Genomic DNA, 22,874 nt, shown 5'->3' with positions numbered 1-22,874 from the left:
TGGTTACAAGGATGTGCCCTGTGGCATGGTTTCATATAGGTGTATATGTGAGATATACATGCATGATCTTCATTAACCCCCAACTGGTTTAAAATAATGATTATACTTCCCAACAATGGAATGCTTTGCAGCTGCTTAAAAATGAAGTTGGCCTCTGCCAGGTGATCAAGGTCAACAGCAACAGTGATAGGTCACATTGATAGCCTGCACCCTTGATAGGATGTGATGAGAAGGGCACTTCATCTCCGTGGTCATCCTCCCCCCACACCCATCACTGCAGTCTGATTACAAGAAAAAATCAGATAAATTCTCACAGTGGGGCATTTTACAAAATACCTGACCAGCACTCCTCCAAACTGCCAAGTCACAAAAAACAAGGAAAGTCTGAGAAATTGCCACAGCCAAGAGGAGCCTCAGGAGACACGAAAACTAAATGTCATATGGTGTCCTGGGTGGGATCGTGGACCAGAAGGACATTAGGGAAATCTGAATAAGCTATAACTTTAGTTAATAATAACGTAGCAATGTTGGTTTGTTAATTATGGCAAAAGTACAGTGCTAACGTAAGTTCCTAAAAATAGGAGAAATTATCAGTAATAGGGGGTAGGGTATATGGGAACTCTTCGTACTATCTCTGCAATTTTTCTGTAAATCTAAAACTGTTCAAAAAAAACAAAGTCCGTTGCAAAAGCTGAGAGAAATTCATGGATGGATGTGAAGGCCGTTCCAGCTGTATGACTGAAGGAAGCATCGTTTTCAAACAAAACCGCATGTGTGTGTTTATGCAAGTGTCAGTAGAGTCTAAGGTGCTCCCCCTTCCCACCAAGTGGTTATCTTGAGGGTTTAGGGTTAAAGCGTTCAGTGGGAGGGAATCTTTTACATTCCTACAATGTTTTGAAATCATTATGCATAGGCAAGACTTTTACAATACAAAGTTCAGTAAAGGGGCTTCCCTGGGGGCGCAGTGGTTGAGAGTCCGCCTGCCGATGCAGGGGACACGGGTTCGTGCCCCGGTCCGGGAAGATCCCACATGCCGCGGAGCGGCTGGGTCCGTGAGCCATGGCCGCTGAGCCTGCGCGTCCGGAGCCTGTGCTCCGCAACGGGAGAGGCCACAACAGTGAGAGGCCCGCGTACTGCAAAAATAAAAACCCAAAAAACAAAGTTGAGTAAAGATATTTCACACACACACACACACACACACATTGGTGGGCAGAAGAAGGCAAGGGAAGTGCAAGTAGCCTGCACCAATTTCATTTCACATAAATAGGCCCCAAACTAACCTTCCTTGATTCATAATTCAGAGTCAACAGCATGGAAAAATTAGAATCCCCTCCAGGTTTCTGGGCACACTGAAACGGCCTTATTCCTAGAAAGTCTGACCTTGGCCGGGGCCCGTGGACTCTTCCCCTGACCGGGCGCTTACCTTGTCGTGGCTGCCACTCGCTCAGTGGCTGGCCCGGGGAAGGACTCCCACGCACGCCCTCATTTAGTCCTGAAAATAACCCTTCGTGGTAGATTCTGTCATCACCACATCACCACCCTTTTAAATATGAGGCCCAGACAGAGAAGGTCACCTGTCACTCAGCCGGTAAGGGAAGGTTCAAGTCTAATCCAGAGCTGTCTGATTCGGGACCCCCAGCTAAACTACTCACCCCTATAACCCCTCGAAGGTAGAAGCTGTGATAAAGGAGCCACTCGCCTGAACAAGCATTCCCCTCTTGGTCCCCTCGAATGAGGAGGTGCCTGTTCAACATGATGGCTCCAATAAGCTTGGATCTCTAATGCTATTGTTTATCTTTCTGGTGGAATATTTTGGTCCCATAACCAGGTGCACGTGGAATTTGGTAACAATCAAAAAGTCCAAGGGTGCGTGAAAACCCAGCACATGTTGGCTAAGGTTGGGCCGTATGGAAAGTATACGTTCGTCATCAGTGTTTACATTGGACTTATTTATTTTTCCTGAAATCCCATCAAAATAAAAATCAACCACGTTGCCCTGAAGCCCTTTCTGATGTGTGGGAGGTGCCCTGGACATCATTTTCTGTTAGGGGAACAGAAAGCAGCAAAATGGAAATACACAGCAGGGTGGGTGGGGGGCACGGTCCATTGCTGGGAGGAAGAGGGACCTTTTCTCTTAACTCAGATGCCCTTTGGAGAGGAGGGTGTGCCTACAGGGTGGCTGATGGGAGCAGACGTAATGTCAGAGTGGGACGAGTTCTTTTGGAAAACGTGTTTCCAGCATCACTTATATTTTGACCTATAACTTCTGCAGCCACGCAAGCTACTTCATTTTCACACATCTCTGTCCTCAAACCCCCTCAGACCTGTCATGAGCAAATAGACAAACAGTGAGTGGGGCCACTTTTTTTTCTTAAAAGTCCCCTGCTGTGCCAGCAGGGCCCTGTGATTCTCGGGTAGGAAGATCCTTCCTCTGGACTTGTTACAAGGTGAAAAGATGTCTGACCTTGATTCCTGCCACCAAAGAGCCTTTGAGGAATGGAGCTCAAAATGTATTTTTGGACAAAGAGGTCTGCTTCAAACTGCAAGTGGAAACCTTTGCCACGTATTCAGTGCCTTCTCCTTTCTGGCCACGTGTGAGTGTCATATGATTCCCATGCAGGGAATTGGAAGCTTATTGCCTCGGTTGCCCTTCCTGATGAAGACTGAAAGTCATATTAAACACGTTTCTGGGAGGTGTTTTCTTTTTTTCTTTTCTTTTTTTTTTTCTTCTTCCATTTTTATTGTTGAACTTCATCTGGTGCTAAGATTTCCTCTAGAGAAGTAATTTAGAGCATTGTGGCATTTCCTTTCTTAATTAATCCCAACTGGGGCTTCGTCTAGAGCAAGCATCCGCGGTTGATGGCTTCATCACCGTGCAGAGGGCTCTTCCTGCTGCATTTGTAAACACCAGCCCGGCCACAGCGCCATGGCAAGGTTCTGGTTTGAATTAAAGCCCAGGCTGAAGGATCAACCCAGCTGTGCTTTCCTGTAAGCTCTGTCAGTTTTCCAAAGCTTGTTAACATGCTAATATAAAAGGAAATAGGACAAACTTCAAGGAATTTACAACTGGTCTTAAACTTCAAAGACAAAGCTACATCCATGCAACACACACACACACACACATACACACACAAAACCAATATGTCCCTCCATCTCCTTCTTCTTCAAACAGCCCAACACAAAATAAAAAAACCCCAACTAATAAAAAGTTCATTTAGCAACCTGGGGATGGCTGTGGATGCCGGGTTGAAACATTGTGGCCACAGTCCACGATGTTGCAGGCGCTTTTGCGCATTGTGAAACATGGGGCAAAATTAGTAGGTCTGACTGGAGACGGGATAAATATTTCTCCAGTCCTGAAGACAGTGACGCCAACCCAGCCTAAAAGGTCGGCTTCCTTGTTCCTTCCCATACAGAGCCGGCCAGGTGGGCTGGGTGGGAAGGGAGGACCCGACCGTCCTCACCTGCCACCTCCCCCGTCCAGCCCAGCCCTGGAACAAGGCACAGCACATCCATCCTGACCACAGGGGCTGGTGATCGACTCAGGAGGGAGAGGCTGGGGCACGTTTCTTAGCAAATGGTGATTCATTTTCAGAGTCGTCTCTTGGAGATTCTGACAACAAATAGAACAACACAACTTTTTAATTTCCTGTTAATGTTCTCCTTTCTCCAATGAGCATCAGCAGATCATATTTATCTCAGCCTGCCAGGGTGTGGATGCCAAAACCCAGTTCAAAGATTCTCATTAACTTCCTCTGAGCATTTCCAAATTGGAACCCAAATAGTGAAACTGGAGGTCCCGTTTTGGAGGAAGCTAATGGCTGCGGCCGTGACACTCTCATTCCTCTGCCTCATTCATTGCTGACTGTGGACACAGTGTTCTCACAAATGCCCATGTGGGTTCGCTCAGGTTGTCCAAGAATCGCGGCTTTGTCCGCTGCATTTGTATCTTCAACGCTGGAGATGTGGTACAGCCGCATCACCTAAGGCAGCGGTTCTCAACCTCAGCATTACTGACAATTTGGGTGGGAGAATTCTTTGCCGTGAGCCGTCCCGGGCATTGCAGGGTGTGTAGCAGCATCTCTGGCCTTCACCCACGAGCCGCCAGAGCACAGTCCCCCACCTCCCAAGGCACGACCATAGAGAGTATTTCTAGACCTTGCCAAACATCCCCTGGGGGTTGAGTTGCCAGATAAGATACAGGGTTAAATTTGAATTTCAGATAAACAATGAATACTTTTATCTAGCATATCTTATGTATTATTTGGAATGTGCTTAGAAATTTTTTGTTTATCTGAAATTCAAATTCAACCGGGCATCCTATAGTTTTGTTTGCTAAATATGGCAATCCTACCTGGAAGGCAATATTCACCACCAATCCCTGCCCTCTACCCTGTCTTGAGACCCACTGACTTAGGGGAAAAATCAAGGAAGGATAACTGCTTCTAGTCCCTGGTTTGCCCCGTTCTTGGTCATTTTATCTCAGAAAAGCCATTGAAAATCTTGGAGCTTTCCCCTCTTCAGTGTAAAAAGTGGTCATGACGTCTGCTCCCATCTCGTGTTGAGAAGGTTCAAAAGACAAGGCTTCACAGTGAGAAACAAGCCTTCACAGTCGGGGCAAGAGCAGGAACCCACTCACAGCTGTCCAGTCACTAAACCTTGACTTCCCAGCATACACCTCGGCCCACTTGGCGAGGGGGTGGGGGGTGGGGGGGAGCAGCTGAGCCACCCCTGACTCCAGGCTTGACCAATCAGAGAATCCTATTCCTCCAGGCTCAGCGATTGGCTCATGGCACACCATGTGACCTGAGCAGAGCCAATGGGAGCTACGGTGGTTTTGCGGGGAGATTTCAGTGAGAGATGCTCTTGTCCATGAACCTGATCTTGGAAGCTGTAAGATGGGAGCTGCTGGGGGCTTTCTTGAAGGAGAGCTGATGCAGAGCAAAGCAGAGCTGAGGGATGGGAAGAAAGCTGATTTCTGACGGAGGGACCCCCCCCCCCCCCGCCAAAGCCTCTGGACTTTTCTTTGTGTAAACCAATAAATCCCCTCTTTACCTAAATTAGAACTGGAGTTTCTGCCCCACCCAGCAAAAGAGGACCAACTGACTCCTTTGTGAAAGGGTTTAGCCAGCCTCGCCCACGCTAAGTGTTCAGTAAATGTTAGGTATTGTTGTTGCTGTGGGTTTCCTCAACTAGACTGTAGTGTCCTCAAGTTCAGAGGCCGTCTCTTCTCTCCCATTGGCCTTCTGGTGGGTGCACCAGGCCCCTGGGGCTTGGATCAGAATGGATAGATAAAGAAGTGAAGGATGGATGGGTGGGTAGATACATGAACAAGAAAGGTGCACGTCACTGCAGGTCCTCCCTTTCCTGCCTCCACTCTCCTGCCATTGCCCCTTGGTGCTTAGCCCTTGGGCTGTGATTAACACAGAGCTGGTTCCCATTAAGCCCAGTCCCCATCTCAGGGCTGTGGGTTACCCTCTCCAGTATCTTCTCGAGGCTCAGTCCTTACAGATCAAGTCTGCACTCAGTGCTGCCACCTCTGGCAGGCCTTCGCTCATCACCCCTGGCAGCCCCCTTCCTATCCGCTTTATTTCATTCATGGCCGCCGACACCACCACCACCACCTGAAATTATCCGAGGTTTGTCAGCCTACTGTCATTCCCTCCACCCCACCATGTAAACTCTGGCTTTTTGACTGCTCTGTCCCCCACGCCTAGAAATTCCCGCCACATAGTAGATGCTCAGTAAATATCTGTTGAATGAACGAATGAATTATTTACGTGTCTGGTTTCCTCTGCAGACTGTGAGCCTGTCCTATTCATTTTGAACCCCCAGGGTCCAGTAATGAGGCCTGAGTGCATGAGTATTGAATGAATGAAGGATTTTTTTTTTTTTTTCTGGCCGTGCCTCGCGGACTGTGGGATCTTAGTTCCCAGACCAGGATTGAACCCGGGCCCTCGGCAGTGAAAGCACAGAGCCTTAACCACTGGACCACCGAGGAATTCCTGAATGAAGGATTTCTAATACCATGCTAGTCTCTGCGGAAGCCAGGGCAGCAGAAAACTCTCTGTGGGCTCAAACTCTCAGCCTCCCTGGCAGGACTGGGGGGATGGGGACAGCATGAAGCCAGGGAGGGGAGAATTGGGGCCTTGGTTCTGCTGTTTCCTGACATCGTGGTCCTGGGCCTCAGATACGCGTCTGGAAAGCAGGGAGAACGCCAGCACCCCCATCGCAGGGCAGTTGTGAACATTAACTGAGGCCAAGCATGTAACAGGCCTAGAAGTATCCAGGTGTGCTAGTGCAGAGTTGTACTGATATATTTGTTTCTATTTGTCTGAGCATCCCTGCATCCATCTATCACTCCAGAGGAGGGAACTTGCCTCCAGAGGAAGAAGGTGGCCTGTTCAAGGTCACGCAGCAAGTCAGACTTTTCCGATTGAATGGTGGGTGCAGGTGCAACCCCCCGCCTTGCCTCACACCTCCCTTCTCGCCCCCATACCTCCCGGCTTCCACCCTGGGCCCGTTTTCCTGCAGTGAGATCCTCGGGGCCTTTTCCTTGGGTGGGCGTGTTTTATTCTCAGTAGAAAAAAAATGACAAAGTCGCTCAGAAACCCGAGCTGTTTTTCACACTGTTCTGTCTCTGACAGGCTGTTAGAAAAGTTGGGAGGAGAGGTGCTACTGTTATACTTTTGTGATTCGGTGCTAATTAGAAGAAAGCTGAGTGCTGGGATGGAGAACAGTTCCCCACGAGGCACTTATTGTTGCCACTGGAATGAAAACGAATCCAGATTAAAAGTCTTCTGATTCCCAGGCACTACATTTCGAGCAAAATATTTTGTTTTGCTCTTAAACAATGAAAATTACCTGGTCAATCGAATAGCATTGATACGTCAAAAATTTTTTTCCATACTCTGAGTATTTAAAGGCATCTGACAGTTAGCTTTTTCTGCAGCATTTAAAATAAAGATGCTGATCAAGTTTGCCATGTAGGAAAATGTGTTTTTGATCAGCAGAGATGCACATTCTACGTCCACAGACTATATTCAGAAGAGGTAGGTGGGGTTTCCTCCTTTGGCGGAGGGCAGGGTGCTAGAAGGAAGAGCTTTACCTGAGAAGCCAGGGAAGGTGAGAGGGGGCTGCCCTGAACAGTGTTTTCTCCAAAACCCACTATGTGCTGGTTGCACAATGCAATCTGTGTTTAGCTGTTTGGCTACTGTGCCAGATGTGGGAGTAGCTTATCGAATCCTCACAACAGACCATGGGGTAGGCACTCTTATCATAGTTCCCATTTTTATAGAGGAGGAAAGTGAGGCTCGGAGAGGTTAAGTCATGTGCCCAAAGTCACACAGCAGGTAAATGGCAGTCCCGGCATTTGATCCCCGCTGGTCAAGCTCCAGTGTCCCTGCTTTTGGCTGCAGTGCTGGGCAGCCTCGCTGTGGGAACACCATTACTGGCCAACTGTACAGGTGAGGGAACTCAGACTCAGAGGGTTCCATCCCAGCGGGAGGCCGCCCAGAGCAGAAGGGATGGAGCCTTGATGCCAATGGCCTCCAGCTCCGGGAAGAAGGAGGCGCAAAGAGTGGTGGAGAAGTTGTGCCGTGGGAGTTCCGGTCACCAGCACGTGAGGCCTGGCTCTGCTCTCAGCAGGATGACCGCGGGCAAATGACTTCCCCTCTCTGTGCCTCAGCCTCCTCCCCTGCAAAGTGAGGATAACAGTTCCTGCCTCTTAGTGGGGTTTAAGGATTGAAGGCGATTCTCCCTGTTAAAACTCTGCCCAGCACACCGGTCGCCTGATCCACCCTAGTTCAAAGCTGGCTGTTCCTATCACCGTTATTATTATTCCGATTCAAAAGCTGTGCTCCTTCCGGATACAGGATGCTGCTGGCAGTAGATCTCTGTTAATCAAGTTGGAGCATCCTGGGTAAGCATGTAACCCCTCCAGGCTTCACTTTCTCCCAGAGCGCCACCAGAGAACCCGAACCAAGGACCTTAAAGGCACTGGGTGGTTCTCACTGCTCGGCTCCTGAATCCTTACTATTCTGTTTCCCTCATTCAGTAATGCCAGGCACAGCGCTAGGCTCTGGAACAAATAGCAGTGGCCCTCGTTAAGTTCCTGAGTCTTCTACGGAGAAGGATAGAGATTCACAAAGCCGATGAGAGTGATAAACCCTCTGAAGGGTTTCTGCCCACCTCTCTCAGAGATGACCAGTAACAAGGGATGTCTGTTGGCACATTTATTTCCCAAAACGCTTTCACTTCCTCCCTCTGGGGCAATCTTCATTTCGCCTGTCTGAGCAGTGTGGCAGGCTGAGCAACCCTCATTTATCCCCATTTGACAGATGAGAAAATTGAGGTTCACAGAAGTTGAAATGATTTGCTCAAGGCCAGGGGACTAATTATCGGTGGAATCAGGTCTCAGCTCTGTGCCTTGTTCCCACAGTCTCCTCTCCGGCCTCCTCTTACCCAGTGAGGCAATAATCCGGGTTCTGTCGCCATTGGCAGAGTTGGATAAGGGCTGGTTTTTCTATGCTGGTAACTAGAAAAATGGGCTGGTAACTCTTCAACCACAATTTCATTATTATCTCCTGAGTTCTAGCCGAGCAGAAGGCTCCGGTCTCCATTTTCTGTGAAAATCACTCAGTGAGTCAATCAATAAATGTTGAATAAACATTTTCCTGTACGTGGAAGGGAGCGAAAGCTTACTCATAACCTCCAAGACTTTGGGTGTGGCAACATAAAGTAAATAATGTACGGAACGCCGACTATGTGCCTGGGACTGGGATGTCCTATCACTTACTCTTCACCAGATTAGGAATTCACTTAATGAGGCTACCTTTCCAGATCCAGGAAAAGAGGCTGAGTGAGGCCGAGGCACTTGCTAGGGTTGCCCGATGAAACACAGGACACGTGCCATTTGTGGCACATGTATACTAAATAATCCTTTGTTGTTTATCTGAAACTCACACTTAACTGGGTGTTCTGTGTTCTTGTTTGCCAAATCTGGCAACCCTTCCAAGATCATGCAGGGCATCAGGATTAGGACAGAGCTAACCTCATTCCCAAGCCTCCATTTTTTTTAAAAAAAGTATTTATTTATTTATTTATGGCTGCGTTGAGTCTTAGTTGCGGCACGCGGGCTCCAGAGTGCATGGGCTCTCTGGTTGCAGCACCTGGGCTTAGTTGCCCTGCGGCATGTGGGATCTTAGTTCCCCGACCAGGGACCGAACCCAAGTTCCCTGCTTCGGAAGGTGGATTCTTAACCACTGGACCACCAGGGAAGTCCCCCAAGCCTCCATTTTTGACCCCTGTGATGTCCTGTCGCATCTGCATCACGAGGAGAGCTTTCCTGTGGCCCACCCGATGAATGTCCCCTATATCTTATTGACAGAACTGGGTCACCTAGTAACCCTAACTGTGGAGGTATTTTTAGTTGGGCACCGTGCTAACCCTAATAAAGTCAGAGATTTGTTTGCGAGGCAGTTGGGGGAATGGATACTTGGGAAACAACATAAATTAAGCCTGGAATTGCTCCCTCTCCACAGGGGGAGACACTGAGGACGAGTAAAGTGACTCAAGGGCGGGGCAGTGCAGGCGAGGCATGGCGAGAGAGCGCCTCTCAGGAGTGGGGTTGGAACCATGGCGTGGTGCCTTACCTTAAGTCAGAGCACCCATGAAAGAGTCCTGATAAATCCACATGCTGGGCTGTGCCCGCACTGTGTCACACACAAGCTGTCACAGTCTCCTAGGCACAGAGCTCTGTAACCATGTCATGGGGTAAACCATGCAGCATCGCTGGGCCTTCCCCAGCACCCTCCACCCAGGATACAGGACGGGGCGGGTCTGGTACTGTAGGAGGTGACAGCTAGGATGTGGGCAAAGACTAAGCTGACCAGCCATCCTGGCCGGCTCAGGATTGAGCGTTTTCTGAGTTCTGGAACTTTCAGTTCTAAATCTAAGAGAATCCCGGGCAAACAGACAAGTTGGTCGCTGTAGGAGAGGTTCGAGATGGGACCGTGGTGGGGGGTAGGGCTGAACCAGGTGGTCACAGAGAGCATGATGATGGGGGGGCCTGTGTGAGACAAACTCCTTCCCCCCAGAATCAGCCAAGAGCCCTATTTCCTGTCTTAGTCCATTCTGGTTGCTGTAACAAAAAACTCCATAGACAGGATGGCTCAAACAGCAATGTATTTCTCATAGTTCTGGAGCCTGAAAGTCTAAGATCAAGACTCTGGCAGATGCAGTGTAGGGTAAGAGCCCATTTCCTGATTCACAGACGGCTGTCTTCTTGCTGGGTCCTCACCCAGTGGAAAGGGTGAGGGAGCTCTGTGGGATGTATTTTATAAGAGCATTAATGCCATTCATGACGGCTCCACCTTCATGACTTACCTCCCAGAGTCTCCACCTCCAAACAGCATCACACTAAGGACTGGGATTCAACCAATGGATTCTGGTGGGGTGCATTCAGGCTATAGCATTCCCCAGTCTTCATCGTTTGCTTGGCATTTCAGGAGTTTTGCTATATTCTCATACAATCTATACGAATAACCAACTTACCTTTCTCAGATAAATGCACTTATTTAAAAAGAACCTCTCTATCGCCACTGTAAATGGAAAGCCAGTATTAGTTCCCACACATAGAAGATAGCCATGAAAATAAATAAGCAAAATTGTTACAAGACAAGAATCGTTCATCTGTGTACCACCTAGAGATCATCTCACGTGCCCCATTGCTGCGAACATCACCCTCTGTCCCCTCAACACCAGATGTGGTGTGCCTTGAGATGGGGAGACGGAAGAAAACAACCGTCACCCCCGCAAGAACACCAGGTGCTTTGGAATGGAAGTAGTTGTAGGACTAGGAAGAGTGGGAGAACATAGAAAAGGCCAGGAAGCCATCCTGGAGGAGGCAGGGCTTGAAAGACCTTGGAATCAGGGCAGGGTGTGGATATGCAGAACAGAGAACCAAGCCTTCATTGACTGATTTGTTTCTGGAGTCAGTCTTTCTCCATGGGCTCCTTTTGGAAAGGTCCTCACTTTGCTCCGTTCTGCTATGCACAAACTCCAGTGATCACATTTCAGTTAAATGACACCAGTCCCCCAACTGATTCAATTCTGAGACACCATAGTACATTAACGGTGAGTAATTTTAAGAAGTACAAACTTCGGCACTAGCTAGCTCTTCATAGCACATGCACCATCATTGCCACTTAGGCGCCCGTGGCAGACATCACTAATGGATTGTAGCACTCCACAAAGTGCAGAGGTTAAGAAGCTTCTGCTCCAAAACCAGACTGGCTGGCTTTGAATCCAGGATCTTTCACTTTCTAGCTGTGTGTCCTGGGGGCAAGTTACATAACCTCTCTGAGCTTCCATTTCCTTATCTGCAAAATAGACATAAACAGTACTAGCTCACAGAGTTGCTGTGAGAATAAAATGAGACCTATGTAAAGTGCCTAACACTGTCTGGAGTACCGTCATGCTCCACGCCTGCTGGCTAGCAGCAGTAGCAGCAACACTGCCAATGCTAGATTCAGCTACAGAAGCCTTCTCCACCCAGCACAGCAGATACTCACTACTGATCAGCCTGAGCTGGCAGGGGAGGTGGAATCTGCTTGCCATCTCTGCTGTGATCCGGCCCTTGCAGATAAGAAAACAGACTCAGAAAGCTGAAGCAATGAGCCCACGGTCTCACAGAGAGCTAGAAGCCTTGGGCTCTGCTCTGGTTCAACCATGAGTCCACTACAGCTCCTCATCCCATTTCACCTCTATTCCAAACACACAGAAAGGCTCTCCGTGTGGGCTTGGGCGCTGAGCTCATAAGGACACCTGAGGTGCTTTGGGGGTTTGGGAACGCATTCATAAATCTTGCACCTTCCCATTCAGGCGAGGTCTCTGGAGGCAGTACTATGTCTGCCCTTTGTCAGCCTCCGAGTTTGGGGTTTGACCTTGGCAGTAGAGAGAAAAGTGAGAAATGAGAGCCATTGCCTCATCCTGGGATGCCTCCGAGATGGGCAGCTTCTGTCTTCTTGCGAAAGGTGTACCACAGTCAGGACTATCCAGCTGCCCGTTGATTTGCTAAGAAGGGGTCTCACCTTTGCCCAGTGCTGCTTCCTAGGAGCTGGTCCTACCTGGTTGCTACAGGTAGTGAATTTCAGAGTCTGCAGTTGTCACCTGGCTGAGCAGGACTGGGAGCCAGACCCCGGGCAAAGGACATCCAGCGATGATCACGTAAGGGAAGCAGACTGCCCAGAGGTGCGGGGAAGCTGGACTCAACCAGCTTCCAAGACCACATACCTCAGCCAGGCTCATAGGTAAGCCCAAATGTGAACATAGGCCTGGGCACATCTGTTAGGAAGCATCTCTCCTCCACACCCAAGAACAAAGTCACCCAGAGGCGAGAGGCAGACTGACTCCAGCTTTTGAGGCAGATGTGATAAGAGGTCAAGAAGTTGGCCGGGGAAGAGAAAGGTTCCCAGTATTAACAGCAGCTGCAACAGTAATGCCGAAGTTTGCTTATTTGGTAGATTTCTCATTACCTGTACTGTTTATCGAGCATTTAGTGTGTGCCAGGCGCTTATTGTGTGTTTTGCCTTTTTAAACTTCCAGGCAGCACCGTGAACTATGTCTTACTGTTGCTATTTTAAAGATGAGAAAACAGCTCAGGCAGGTTGTTGGCATGCCTAGGTCACACAGTCCTGGGAGAAATGGAACTTGAACCCATGACGTGTGTCAAAGTCGCGCATCTATTGTCCCTGTGTGGTATCCTGGATGCTGCTCTTGTGTCAGCACCATCTATAACCAGATTTAAAGGATGGATAGGTTTTTATTAGACGGAAAAGAGAAGAGGGCATTTCAGGTGGAAGGACAAGCTTGATAAGAGTCAAGAAGTAGAAACTGGCATGTGTTTGGACACTGCAAGAATAATCCGATTTGACCAAATGGTAGCCATTAGGAAATGCCAGGGATAGTTGTCAATCGACAGGTGTGTCTAATGGTCATAGGTCTTGAAGGGTCTTGCAGACTAGACAAAGGTGTTACAATTAAATGCAGTAGGTAATAGGGAGTCATAGTTGGTTCTTGAGCAGGGAAGTGGCAGGCAGAAAATAATATTCTTGGGAGGCTGGTCTGACAGCCTTTTGTAGGATGACACAGGTGAGGGGAGATGGAAGGCAGGAAGAGCCGCTTGGAGGGATGGTCCGGGCAGTAATGTGGGGCTTTGGGAAGCACTGGGAGAAAGAGGATAGGTCTGTGGCAGGTTTGCTGCAGTCCTGCTGCCCCGGCAAGGCTGGTTAAGGAGAGGACATGGGATCCATTTCCTTCAAAGAGTTGTGGGAGCTTCCAGGAAAGCATCACATGCTCCTAGAAAGGGGAGATGCGCAGACGAGGCTGTCCTTCTTCTGCTCATGTCGTTGTCTAGAAACTGGAACTTCGAGGTCTATCTTCTGACCTCCAGGGGAGACTGAGGGCAAAGCCAAGACCCCACGGCTGGCGAAGGGCAGAAACGTAAAGAACCGGGTCTCAGAGAGAGAGAGAGAGAGAGAGAGAGAGTGGGCAGAGCTGAAAGACGCTGCTCTTGGAACGCAGGGCGGACAGGCGGCCCCTGGTCCCCAGTCCCAGTTCCGGAGGCGCAGTGTACGTCTCGTCCTCGGCGTCTTTGAGAGTCCTGTGCGTTCCTATGACAAACTCCCTTTTCACCTGAGCTGGCGGGGGCTGGGCTTCTGCTCCTCCTTCGAAATCACTGTGACCAGAACTCCTGGCACCAGACCTTGTGTTGGGCTTCCCGATGTCCCAACACCCAGGACGGTGCCCGGCACAGAGTGTGGGGTGGATAAGTACAAAATGAACGATGGGTGAGATGAGCCTTGGCCTCGGAGGAGAGGCAGAAAGGCAGGGTCTGACCATGGGTTTTGGTCCCCAACACAAGCCACTACAGTTGCCTCGGCTACGATAGTCTCAACTGTGCCCTCTGTGTCCCTAGCCCTGTGCGGGATCTGAGGCCCTTATCCTCGAGGGGCTGGGTGTGGTCTAAGCTTCAGGGCCCATGCCTATAGTTTCTGATTCTTAGTCTGGGCTGGGATTTTTGCATTTGTAACAAGTTCCCAGGTGATGTGATGCTGCTGGTCCAGAGACCCCACCTAGCAGTTGCTGTGCAAGAGGGTTATACGACCTAGTGTCACCCAAGGCCCTCATCATCCAGCTGAGAAACAATGGGGAAAGGGAAGTTGGGGACAAGAGGCTGGCAGGTTCGGGCCAGGAGGGCATCCCTGTGTGGGTCCTTGACCCCAGACAGTCACAGGGCCAGTCCTCTTATGATTAATTCATTTACTCATCACTGGAGACTGAGGGTCAGCTAGGCTCTGGGATGCAGAAAATCAACGTCTGATGTAAGCCCGGTGCTCACAGGCCTCTGGTTGACTTGAGATGAGGGCGTATATTCACTTCATGAAACATCCAAGTAGGAGGAGTGTCTGCGGCCCACAGTGGTTGTCCTTTTGGGTCCCCGAGGATTTGTGTGTTGCTTTCCTGGGCACTTCCGTTTCCAATGACTGGTCTTTGGAGACTTGCCTTGAGATTAGCCGTGTGACGCCTGGGCAGGCCCGGAGATCCAGAAATACTTGGGAGTTTGCATGCCCAGGGCGGCCCCTGGCCAGAGGCAGGCAGGTGAGGGTTATGAAAGCCTGGCGTCTTACCCCCAAGCCAGGAAAACGCACGGGGTAACTTACCCCACAGGATCAGGTCAAAGCCACCCTCCTGGACTCCCCTGCAATCACACCTTCCTCAGCTCCCCCTGCCCGGGCCCACTGCCCCATGTCCTTTTGGTCTCCCCTTAATGAGTCCTGGCGTCAGGCTCTGCTTCTGGGGAAGCTGACCTAAGACAGATGCCATTTGCAGGAGTTCTGAGGGGGACATGATGGGAATCGGGGTCAGTGCCCAGGGCCAGGTGCCCGGAAGAGGTGCTGGAAGGCATTTGGAGTCAGGATAGTTAACTTCTGGGAGTTGGAGGAGTGACTTTCTAGAGAGGTCTCCGTCCAGGCCCCTCAGAAAGCAAGATCTCTGAGATGCAAAAGCAACATGGGCCCTTTACGAGATATTTAATAAGTTCTGTTATGGAGAAAGTTAATTGAGTTTGTTGTAGAGGTTTTGGCTTATAATGTTTACCAGAGATTTTTTTGTGGCTGCGCACAGCCTAGCAGACACGACGAGGAGGCTGCGGGAGCACAGCCGTGGCTCTTGTGCCTGCGGGGAAGCTGTGCTGCCCCCAGGTTGTGTCCAGGGAAATCAGAGGGTCCAGGCTGGGGGCAGGGCTGGGCGGGACATAACGGATGTCAGAGCTTTCGATGAAATGACATCCCGGCCTTGTCCTGTATCCATTTAATGACTGGTGGAAAATCCACGCCTTTGCCGCCACAGAGGTGAGTGATGAGGGGGTGGGGGAAATACTCCAGAAATGAGAGAGTCCTTCCTTGTCTTTACAGCTATAATTACCTGTTCAGGTGTTGCAGACACTTGCTCTGCGACTTGGGCAGAGCAGGGTGGGAGGAGCAGGGAGAGCCTCTCCAGGGCTGAAAAGATGAGCTCAACGTTCATGAAGGGTCCTTTGCATGAAAGTGCTCTTGCTTCGGCCGGATTCAGAGCCGGATCCTTTTCTTCGTCCATAGCATTGATTCGATCATGATCATCTGGGGAAACAGTTCCCCCGTGGGATTTGACAGTCACAATAGCTACCATTTCCTCTATGGGCCAAGTACTCAATATTTTTTGTTTCATCGCCTCTCAAAACCACGCTGTGATGATCCACTGTACAAGTGAGAAAATCGGGGCTCAGAGTGGTTAATTAACTTACTCACAGTCACACAGCTGCTAAGTGGCAGGACTGAAATTCAAAGCCAGGCCTTCAAATTGGGCAGGACTCGGTCCCTGCCACCCTGTCCGACTTCATGCCCCCGCCTTCTTCCCTCTCCCCCCGAACGGGTGTCAGCCCCATGGATGCCTTTCTGTGTCTTCAACCCAGAAAGCGGCTTTCTCCCTCCAGGCCTTTTTGTCAGTGCCTCTGCCTGGAGCACTGTTCACAGTCGCCTCTTGTCCTTCCATCTCCCACTTACCGGTCATGTCTGGAGTCTGCAGGGGTCTTCCCCGCTCTCCCCATCTACGTGGGTGCCCCCCACTCCTCATCTCCTCTGTATGCCTTTCTTCACAACTGGTTATAATTACGTATTTATTTACCTGTTGATCTTATCGTCCCTGTCTTTCCCAAGAGGGCAAGAACCATCGACTTTTTTTGTATCTCACTCTGTTCCCAGAGCCAAACCCCGCTTGGTACATGGTAGGAGCTCAAATGGATCGAAGGAGGGAGAGAGACCTGCATCCTTACAGCCTACTTGGAGGGTGCTTTGTGATAGACAGAGCGCTCTGCATACCTCAGGGGTTGTACTCATTTATAATTTTTGTTGTCACGCCAGCACAGGCTGAGGTGTGTTCTCTTTGGTTTATCCCTCGGCCCCTGTGCTGAGGGCAGAGGAGGCTGCGTTCAATCCTGTTACACCCACGGGCCTCATCCAGGATCATCTTTTCGTCAGAAACCTCCCACACATGAAGCCTCCCCCTCCCCAAGTCCCCAGTCATATCCATAGGATTCTTATTGTGGAGTAACCAACTGTCCTGGTTTGCTCGGGACTGAGGGGTTACAGAGCTAAAGCTGGGACAATCCCAGGGAAACCAGGACGCTTACTCACTTTACTGATTTGGCTGCTACAAACAGAAGCCTGTTAGAGGGCCTTAGAGCAATGCAGGGTTTATTTATCTCTTATATAAAAGAAAAAAATCCAGGGCTGGTTGGTGACTCCATAATGTGATCAGGGACCCAAGCTCCTTGCTTTCTGTCCTGCCATCCTAAAAGCATAGTTTTTAGCCTCAAGGTTGCCTCATGGTCCCAAGATGGAGGTGGCAGCTCCAGTCATCATATCCACATCCCAGGCATGGAGATTCAGGGAGATGGAGGGTTTAAAAGGGCAGGTACCTATTGAATTAGTCCCCTTTAAAGAGCTTCCCCAGAAGCCCTATTTGGGACCTCTACTCACATTTCACTGACCAGAAATGTACCCCATGACCATCCCTGCATCCATCTGCAAGGGAAATATAGTTTTTTAACGTATGCCTTGTTGCCCTGATTAAAATGTGGTTTTGCTTGTTTGGAAGAAAGCAAGAATTTGTATTTGACAGTTGAGTTGGCCAACTTGTCCAGGTTTGCCCGGAAGTTTCTCAGTTTTAGTACTGAAAGTCTTGCATTCCAGGAAGCCCTTGGTTCCAGCAACAGGATGGTTGGTCACCTTATTGGTAAGAAACCTCCATCCTCTGACATACCAACCTTCCTCGGCTCTGCCCTAGAAACAGGGTGTTGGATGTTTGTCTAATACCTTGACATCTGGGCGTAAATCAAACATCAAACAGCCCAGGTAATACATTAAAAAATAATTTCACCAAAGCCCAGGTGCTGAATTACAGCAGTTGAGCTGTAATTATTTGATACCTATCTAGGTGGCTGAGGACACTCTGCCTCAATTAGGAATGAAGTTAGGCTTCCAGATTTTCTCTGCACACCTCTCTCTTTCAGGGAAATATTTCCCAAGTTCAGATTTAAAAAAAAAACAACTAAAACTCCAGTTTCTAATGTTCACTAAAAAGACATGATATTGGGCTTGGCAAGATCTCCAGATACAGAGGAAAGATGTAGGAGTGGGAAATGGAAAACACCCGTCTTTAGGATAACAGACATGTCTTATAACGGAGCATGAACGCTGCCAGGGGCCTCTTAGCTCACGAAATGGGGTGGCCAGGGAGAAACCATGACCAGCATAAAAAAATCGCCAGCAAATATTTATCAGCCACTTCCTGTGCCAGGCGCTGGGCTAAATTATACCTTCAGTTTGTTGCATCTTCATGATTCTTCTCTGCTCCATTTTGCAGCTAAAGAAACTGAAGCTTCCAGAGGCTGAATAATTTGCTAAGTCCACACAGCTAGAAAGTGGATGGTGATGCTGGGATCTGAACCCACGTCTGGCTGATTCCAGAGTCTGGTTATATATACTGCCTCTTGGAAAGAGCTGGTTTTAGCCAAGCTATTACATAGGTTTGTAGGAAAAAAGAAAAAGAAAAAAAGAAGGATGTCTGACTGCACCCAGATCTGTCTTACCAGCATCCTTAAGGTTGAATGGAGGAAAACAATTTGTAACTCCCGGCAGTTTATGTTTCCCAATGCATCGGGCGCTTAAAGATGCCCCACGTTGTTAAGATAACAAATGCCATTGTATTTTTTTTTCTTTTCTTTCTTTTTTTAATACTTATTTATTTATTTTGGTTGCACCAGGTCTTAGTTGCAGCAGGCAGGCTCCTTGGTTGCAGCACATGGGCTCCTCCATTGTGGCATGTGAACTCTTAGTTGCAGCATGCATGTAGGATCTAGTTCCCTGACCAGGGATCGAACCTGGACCAGCTGCGTTGGGAGAGCAGAATCCTATCCACTGTGCCACCAGGGAAGTCCCATATTTCTGCTTACTTCCTGAGATTGCTTGGCACCTGGCCTCTCTGTAACTGCCCAGTTTTCTAGGGCCAATTTCACAGATTAGAAGTTGCAAGGCAGGTTTTGCACCTTATAAAGAGACCCTGGTGACTTCCCAGGTGGAGGGTCCCAAAATCCTGGTCTAAGTGACAGTGGAGATTCTTCCTGGAGGCCCAGTGCCTGTCCGAGCACGGTGACCCTCTGCCGGGACTCCAGGCTGCTGAGTGTGTGGGGCTTCTGGGGTCAGCTCTGGTCCAGTGGATGCTGTGCTGGTCCTTGTTGAGAACCGCACATCCTCTGAGGCCAGCAGGGTGGACAGTCCCCACTGGTTCCTGAGTCCCAGCTGCGTCTGAGGCTTCCAAGTGTGATGCTGAGTCTTGGTTCCTTCCTCTGGGGATTTGGTAACAAAGGCATCCACCTCCCAGGGCTGTTGGGGGGATGGATTGAGATAGTGCCAGCCAAGTGCCTGACATGGTACCTGGCATATATGAGGGCTCGATAGACCTCAGCCTGAAGGGTAATGATGAGGAGGGGAGAGAGAGGAAGAGGAGAAGGAGAAGCAAGAGATCATAAGCCTCAGTTTCTTTAGTTATAAAGTGAGAACAATAATGAAACCTCTTTCATGAAACTGTAGAAAAAATCAATGGATAGGATGTCTGTTAATTATGCTCAGCACATACTAAGTGTTGGATAAATCTTAGCAATTGATACAGTCTTTAGAGCTTCAACAAAATGGGGATAAGAAGCCACCTTCCTCATATGAGATTGTCGTGAAAATTTAGCAAGGTAATTTTTTTTTTCTTGCGGTACGCGGGCCTCTCACTGCTGTGGCCTCTCCCGTTGCGGAGCACAGGCTCCGGACGTGCAGGCTCAGCGGCCATGGCTCACGGGCCCAGCCGCTCCGTGGCATGTGGGGTCTTCCCGGACTGGGGCACGAACTCGTGTCCCCTGCATCGGCAGGCGGACTCTCAACCACTGCACCACCAGGGAAGCCCTAGCAAGGTAATGTTTTTGAAGTGACTAAAAAGTGCTGGGGACCGCTTAGACCTCAGTGCATAGTTATTATTATTCAAACGGAGGTGAGGAAATCGTTCTGCCCCGCTGGCGTCTGATCTTGTGGCCTCGAGGGGATGGGACTCTTCGGGAGAGAACCAAATGGAGCGGTTGTACAGCACGTGGGCTCTCCCAGGTGAAACGGATCCCAGGGGCAACGTCCGGCAGCTGGTGGCACTGACCTGAGTGGCTTCGGTCTTCACATCAGACCTGTCCTGGTGGCTGGTGTCACTCTCCATGTCTTTAGTTTCTCGCCAAAGGCCAGGGAAACAACACGGTGACCGGAGCCCGGCCAGTGTGAGCACTGCCCCTGGGTGGTCTCGGCGCCTGCGCTCGGCTGCCCTGGCCCGCTTTGACATCTGCCTTCTGTGGAGCACATGTTGTCACCAGTTGACACTTACACAAGCCAGAAGCGGGCTGGCCCACACTCATCGCCGTAATAAACACATGTGGCAGTTTTTGAGAGCCGAGCTGTCCCATCCATCAATCCACGTGACACCCAAAGAGTCCCCGTGGGGAGGAAGGCAGCACTTCAAAGCGCAGAGCCTCGCAACCAGGTGTGCACACCAGGCGCGCAGGGTGCCCTGGGCTGCAGCCTACAGGGGTAGGCGAGCTACGGGGGTCTGTGTGTGTGTGTGCGGGCATGTGCATTTGTGCGTATCTGTGTGTGGGTGTGAACGTGTGTATGTATGTGTGCGTGTGTATGTGTCTGCGTGTCTGTGCACGTGTGTATATGTGCATGTATTCATGTGTAGATGTGTGTGTTGGTGCTTGTGTGTATGTGCATGTGTGTGTGTGCATGCAAGCACATTAGATCAAGAGCTCCAAATTCCAACACCTTCAGGGGCTGGCAGGGTTGTGAAAATGGAACAGGCCAGATGGAAACGGACTTTGGTCCTCAGAATTTAGGGTAGAATAGAGAGGGGTCGGGACTGTAGCAAACAGGAAGCCCGTGTCCACCTGAAGGAGGAGGATGTGACTCAGTTCTCAGCACCTGCTGCCTGTTGGATGCAGACGCAGTGATACCAGACAATCCCATTTTCAAGAGAAGCCAGAAAGTTGGATTTTTCTGTGAAATATCTTGATTTTTCTTTAAAAAAATTTTTATTTTATGTTATTTTTTTAGTGTTTCTCTTTTTAATTTTACTTTTTAAATTGAAGTATAATTGATTCACAATGTTGTATTAGTTTCAGGTGTACAACAAAGTGATTCAGTTATATATATATATATATATTATATGTATATTATCTATCTATCTATATATAATTCTTTTTCAGATTCTTTTCCCTTATAGGTTATTAGAAACTATTGAGTATAGCTCCCTGTGCTCTACGTAGGTCCTTGTGGGTCATCTGCTTTGTGTACAGTAGGCTGTATATGGAATGTCCTGATGTTTAAGGCTATTGTCAGCTCATCAAGAAGATTTAAAATGTCCCCTGGCTCAAACAAAACATACTCAAGGCTGGAATTTGGCCTGTGGACCCCAGTGGAGTGTAGTTATTTCTCCCTGGTGGGGAAGGGACTGCTCTACCCAGCTGGGCTGTTCCCAGTAGACCCTCATTGACCTGGAACGGTGGTTCTCGATGGAGTGAGCTTGTCCCCGAAGGGACACTTGGAAACATCTGGAGACATTTTCCATGATCAAAACTGGGTGGTGGTGATGGCAGGTTGCGGAGGGCGGTTGTTACTGGTAGCTGGTGGGTAGAGGCCAGGGATGCTGCTAAACATCTACAACGCACAAGACAGCTCCCCCCATAATAAAGAATTGTCTGGCTCCAAATGTCAATAGTGAGAAATCTGAACGAGAATCATCCCAAAGATGATTTGGGAGGCCCGGCTTCGGGCTGCCCAAAGTCCTAACTCTTGAGCAATGGCCTTCAGGGGTCAGTTGTGTGACCAATTGAAAATCCCATCCAAGAGATGGATTTCTGGCCGAGAAGCCTGCCCTGTGTGCCTTCCCCACCGGGCAGCCTTTGGGTTAGTGTTTCACATGCCTGAAATCACCAAATTCCCACACCCCATGATTAACACCACTTTTATCGTCATTCCACAGATTAGGAGATGGAAGCAGAGTCTCTCACACACACACACGCACGCACACACACCCCAGAAAGTTGGCAGAGCCCGAATGTAACTCAGGACAGACTTGCTCCCAAGCCCGCCCCCTTAATGACTGGGCAACACTGTGAGAAAATACGGACTGAACTGATTTTACGTCTCTCGCACATCTGCGAGTTTGAATCTGCTGCTTCCCCTGCCTGGAGTTATCCTCTCTTGGAAAACTCTCACTCATCTTTCCAGGCTGAGCTTGAAAATTGTCTTCTCCAGGAAGCTTCTTCCCCTGGCCGTTGAGCCTGCGTCAGGCCCCAAGTCTGGGGTCGCTCCACCAACCAGGTGTTTCCCTTTCACAGATCATCTCCCCTTTACTGTGACTGCTTCAGTTTCGGTCTTAATATTTAATGAGCATCTATCATGACTCTACTAATGCCTGGCACATGCTAGGCACTGACTAAGTACTTGTTGAATGAACAGATCAGTGAATGGTGGGCGTATCCTAGCTTCCCTTTGTAGCTTTATTTCTGAACTTTGGAGTGCGTTGTTGAGGCTTCATGACGAACCAGGCACTGTTCTCAGTACGTTGCGTGTATTAGCTTGTTTCATGCTGCAGCAGTCCCATGAGGTAGGTATTAATACTTTCCTCATTTATCCTCATTTTCTCAACTTATCAGGCAAAGAGAAGTTCAACTACGTGGCCCAAGTGACACAGCTCGTAAGTGGCAGGAACTTCCTCAGTGGCTGATAGGAGTGCGCTGTCTGCAGGCTGGGGACAGAGCTGAGTTGTGTGCTTTCCCCCACTCTTTGCCTCCCCTGGTTAGGGCTTAGTGAGCTATGATTATTTGACTCAGGACAGGTTCAGACAACAAACAACCATTATACTGAACGTCTACGATGTGGCAGGCACCGAACTAAATGAGGTGGTTATAATTTCATGTTTGTGGTTTGCATTTCTTGTTTAGATATTTGCCTGTTTATATTTTATCAGTATATTGAGCTTTATTCTTATTGATTACCAATGACTCTTTATAGATTAAGGTCTATGCCATATATTTGTCACTTTTTACGTATTTTCCTTAATTTCACTTATTTTGTTATTTCTCAACTTGTTTATAACGTTTTAGTTGCCGTTCATAGTTTTTAATTTTAATTTCTAGGTAGTCAAAATTGTTCTTTATAATTTCACTCTTTAGTGCCATACCTCAAAAG

The sequence above is a fragment of the Mesoplodon bidens genome (assembly GCF_964165515.1).
Source record: "Mesoplodon bidens genome assembly, chromosome: 15".
NCBI lineage: Eukaryota > Metazoa > Chordata > Mammalia > Artiodactyla > Ziphiidae > Mesoplodon > Mesoplodon bidens.
The sequence above is the reverse complement of the archived record's forward strand: the minus strand, read 5'-3'. Positions refer to the sequence as shown.